Source organism: Atta cephalotes, assembly GCF_000143395.1.
Source record: "Atta cephalotes unplaced genomic scaffold scaffold00011, whole genome shotgun sequence".
NCBI lineage: Eukaryota > Metazoa > Arthropoda > Insecta > Hymenoptera > Formicidae > Atta > Atta cephalotes.
In genome coordinates this window covers 3,493,142-3,498,810 of record NW_012130075.1, presented here as the reverse complement: position 1 = coordinate 3,498,810, position 5,669 = coordinate 3,493,142, and positions in this window count along the sequence as shown.

Genomic DNA, 5,669 nt, shown 5'->3' with positions numbered 1-5,669 from the left:
AAACTTTAAATTTTTAATTATTGTACTTTAATTTTATTAGTAATTAACTTTACTTTTAACCAACTAGTAGAAAGTAAAATATGAACTAAAATTAAATNAAGAAAATTCTTAGAACTTTACGAGAAGAAAATAAGCAATTTCTGTTTCTTATTTTTTTTTAGTAAAGTTGATAGTATTTGAGTAAAAAATTATTGAAACCAATATTCAACGATTTTTACACAGTAAAAAATTCGTGTTAAATTTAATACATTTCAAATGTCCCAAATTTTTGTGTTAATTTAATATAAGATGAATATGTTAAAAAGTAACAAATATTATGTAAAAAATTAATGCAAGAAGCGTAATACTTTGCCACAATTTAAAAACAAATTTTATGTTAAATTGACAGTTATAATATTAAATTTAACTAAAATTAGATGCTATTTTTACATTTTTTAGTTTAGACGACATTTTAGTTTAGACATTTTTTAGTTATGCCTCTGTGATATTTAACATATGTGATATAGATTTAACAGATATTTATTATTCAAAGAGAAAATAACACAAAATATCTGTATCTTTTTTTATATAAAACTAGTACAGAACATATTTCTTCAATAAAATTAATATTTATAATATATTAAATCAACATACACATTTTATTCATTTATTCGTAGAATTTATGTTTTAAAATTATATTATTTTTATGTTATTTGTTTACTTATCTATAAATTGTGTTATTTTAATACTGAGAAATTAAATTTTAATTTAATACAAAATATTCAAATAACATATAATCATATTATATTAAAGTAAAACTTGAATATGTTAAAAATTCAACACAAAATTTTAACAAGCATTTGAGTGGACTGTTTCTAACACAAATACAAAATGTTTTTTACTGTAATAATTATCTTGTTAATTATTGCGAAAATTGCAAAATGGTAGAGGATTGTTCAACTCAGTCGCTTTAGTTCTATTTACACAAAAGCGTTTTGACTAAAAATTGCAAGACATCCTGTATATATGAGCCTTTTATTTGTTAATGATACTATTGATTATTTGTTACATTGCCGAATGAGAAATAATTAATTTGCAATAGTAACTAATCGATCGTTTTCTTAACAAATATCACATTAATTTCCCTTTGATTTATTCCTGTAATAAAATCATTTTTTTTCAGTGTGTGCAAGTACTTGTTTTATACATAAAAAATATGGCAGCAATATGCACTAAATATTTAATAATATGCGCCTTGATTCTTGCCATTCAAGAAGTATATATTTTGCGTTCATTTTTATGATGTCGTACAATCAATCGAGATTATGCTTGGCTGTAACTTTTCTTTTCTTACTTTTTAAGTAAAAAACAAATCATTGATAATATAGCTTCATTTGTAAAAGAGAATATCTATTGTGGTTTATTAATGCTTCTTCGAGACCGTTGATTATATAATCGATAACGTTTATTACACAGAAACATTACGCTCCGTAAATTTATCGGCATTAATGTAGATAGCAACGTTATATAGTATTCATTTGCACGCGCCCAGATAAATAATATTTCTTTTTCGGCCCGATGACAGAAGAGAAATGTAAGAGATAAATTTTCAACTCCGAACAAGAATATCGACGCATTCCACAGTTGGCGGAAAATATATGTTCAAAAAAATCGTCCGAATTTTACGTAGAAGATATATTTCAATATGTTATTTCGTAATACTGATTTATGCACATATGTTCGTATTATTCGTTAGAAATCGTATTTTAAATTAAACGATATTGATTACAGCATAGACAAATGTTTTAATATTTTTTTTTTTCAAAGCTCTTCTATTCGATAAAAATAATAAAAAGCATTTGTGCCATTTTTGTTTGTGTGACCCAATTTTATGTAATTATTAAAACAAACAGGAAACGAGAATGCTGCGTTCATGTCGAGCGCATTCATGTTTATTAATTGAAAGTCATTGCTATTCGCCAATAAAGCGCGGATAAATAACTGTACACCATTAAAAAAAGGAAGAGATAGAAACGTTTCGTTGCCAATAAACGTGTGCAATTGAGCTTCAAAAGCTGTTGTGAAAGGTGGATACTCTTCATTTCGCCTATCGAGTGTCGTTTGTTATAAACGTGATGGATCTTCGCTTGGAGCTATTCACGCGCGGCGCGATAAATCATGCACATAGACTACTCCGCATGATTATTAAAATATTAATCTGTTTAACATATCGTTTACATAATCAATACATGATTAATGCTGCTTTTATTCGGAGAAGGACGCGACACAGTAAGAGATTTATCGGAACGATTTGTATGCCGGATGAACCGCGTATAAATACTAAAGGTTCTATTGCACGTACAACGCGGTCGGAAAGAGTTCAGGCAACACTATATTTTAAGGAGAATTTACGTGCAATTGCGGAATCTGCTGTACTGTACGAAACTTTCATACCCCTTCGGGATGAAAATCTTAACACATTTTAACGGGAAAGATCGAGTACGTGTCTGAGAATTTATTCGGAGCTTAGATCGGGTTTTCTTTTTCTAGGCACACCGGATACTGTTTCACACCCGGCGGCTTCCCTAAGATTTCGCGGGGGAAGAATTTTTCTCAACCGAGCGTATTTTTATGCGCTGAGCAAAAATACGTGTGCAACGTCACGAGCGTCGATAAACGTGCGTTTCCTTGTAAACTGCGCGTGCTAGATACAAAAGCAAATTTTTGTCGATCAGGGAGGGGCCTGCGGTCATAATATTCCAGTTGTATGAGCTATGAAAATTGATACGATTTAGAAAATTGCGATATTATACGAACGATATTTGCGGAAAGGGTTACCACGCAGGTTGTTTAAACTATATATATATACACATATATATATATATATATATATATATATATATGAAACTATATCTGTACACATATATATATATATATATAAAATAGAAGCAAAACAAACTCTCAATATCATAGTGCACGTAACTCTTGTAAAATATGAAAACAAAACATATACAGAGTAGAATAAACACTTATATATATTATGAAAAATTTGTTCATGTATTGATAAAAATATATCGTTAAAGTATCTAAAAAGATTTATAAAAATTTGCCGTAAAAAACAAACAAATTGATTTTTTTCAAAAATATTTAATTAAAAAGAAACTAAACTGTTTTTAAAAAACTGTTTAAAAAATGTAAATTAACATTTTATGAGCATAAAATAAGTCAAGTGAATTTTTTTCTCAAATTAGTAAAGTTGTTAGTAATTTCAAATAAGATAAAATTGTATTCTGTTTTAAGTATAAAAATGTTATCACGTCATTCTTGTTGTTCACATGTCACAAACGTGAGCAAACATACCAGGCGACAGACGCATAGTTTTCGGGCAAGGTTTGTAACGCGCGAGATGTATTTCTCCGTAAAACGAGCGAAAAGCTGCCAAGAGATCTTCGTCGTCGGTTTCAGAGCAAGTAGAGCCAGCACGTAGCTGTGTCGAGCAGAGAAGGCAAGAGAAATGCGGCGGAGAGGTACATAATTTTTCCCTTGACGATGCTAAAATGAAATAGGGAAAGGGAGGGCGGCTGCGACTGAACGGGTATGGGAACAGGAGAAACGACAAGAGAGAAAATCGAGAGAAACGTAGCGAACGAGAAAAAAATTAGGAGAGAGAAAACAAGAGAGATAGCAAAAAGAGGGCGGGAACGGCGAGAGGCTACGAGAAGCGAAAGAAAAAAATAGGACGACTGGAGAAGAAACGCGCGGAAAAACATCATGAATAAAATTAAAAGCGGCCGGCTGTGCTTCTTTCGTAGAGTTGGCGATATTCGAAATCAGTGAAATCACCGTTATTAAATATCTTCTGCCATGTCCATACAGATGTCGAAAACTAGAAGTTGATCCAGTTACAAAACAGAGAGGAAATTCGTGATAGCGAGTCAAAAATCGCTGAACTCGTGTATACAGCCGCCCTACTACAATGCGGTAGAACATTGATTGATATCCGGCTTATCGCGCCGAATGTTCTGCTCATCATACAATTTGAAGCCGGAATACCGTAACAGGTAACAGACATTGCCCGGCGGCCCGTAAATATTTCGATATAGAATTCAATACAATTTGCAATATCAATGTATGAAGTCTCGCTCGCATGCGTAATTAACAAATAAATTTAATAATTATTAAATTATACGAAATGTTATAGATTTATACATATATATGTAAAATAAGATTCTATAATGTAACGCGATATTTTTCGAAACAGCGCAGAGTTTATGTTTTCGTAACGAATAATTTTCATGATCGAAATGTAGAATAATATTATATTTGTAAATTAATGAAATGTATTGTGTTTGACGCTTTTCTATAACAAACGTTTCAATCTTTGCAGATAATGTTGCAGCTAGGATGGCCAACCATCTCGAATTTTGCGGAACGTCTCGATTTTCTTTTAAAGGCGTCTCGAAAAAACCCTAGAAGCGAGACGCCATTTGTCCCGATTTCAGACACCTTACAGAACATGTAAAAGTAAAACTACAAATTAAAATAAATTAAATTCATTTACTTGTCAAGAATTTTACAAATATGTTCTAGAGAATAAGAATATGTTGAAACGTGCAAAATCACAAAAATATATATATTATTATGTTTCGTTGTGATTTGATTTTATGTTTGAATTTAATTTTATTAATACATTTTATAAATATGAATAAATTTAATAATATATATATTTTATTTATTGAATGTAGTTCATATTACAATTACAAGGTGTCTTCGTAACATTCTGTAATTTTTTTTCTTTCTCTCACTCTTTATTTTTTTTTTATCTTTGTATTCTGAATTTTGGAGATGTGTCCCGAAATTTTAAGGTTCATATCCCGAAATTGACTATTCAAAAGTTGGCCACCCGCCCAATATATGGAAAGTGATAAATAAAACTTTAAGTGATTTAAACGTGACGCGAATGAATCGGGCTCACGGCAACTACTACTACCATTAACGAATGCACGGAGACGTCCGGGCTGAGCTGGCTGCGCTTGCATATAATTAAAACATGCTTAGCCATGGTTACATCTGCATGTGCGCCGAGCGAAACGGGGTCGTTCGTCCTGACCGGAGTTTTCCTGACGGGGGTACAACCGTGTCTCGCCTCTCCTCCTGCACTTGCACTTGCGGACAGCCAGACATAAGGACGGGAGGAGAAGAATAGATAAAAATAGACGAGAAAATTATACTGTGGCGCGTACCGTGTACAGTGCATAAATAATAACATCGCGAGAAGAGAGATGTTGGGAGCAAACGAAAGGGAGTGGAGGCCGTCCGCTGCCGCCGCCGCCATCGTCGTCGATTTATCCGCGGGCCACAAGTAAAAAGAAGAAAAGAAACACAAAGTTACGGGGTGGACGGAAGGGGTGAACAAGTTGGTCGGGACGTGAATCACGCGAGTAACGCTGAATAACGACTGGGGAGCAACGTTAGGTACATTTTTTAGCATTTGCATGCATTAAGCAGATACGAAGATTAAATGCCGACAAGGAATTCGCTTGTTTGTTTGTGGTGTATGATAATGCAAACGGTCTTGCTCCTTGCAAAAGCGTGCAATCTGCTCTCTCTTTAATTATGAGGTATTATTTATACGCATGTGCGTATACGTAACCTGAGTTTTTATCTACTACGCCTCTCTCTCTCTCTCT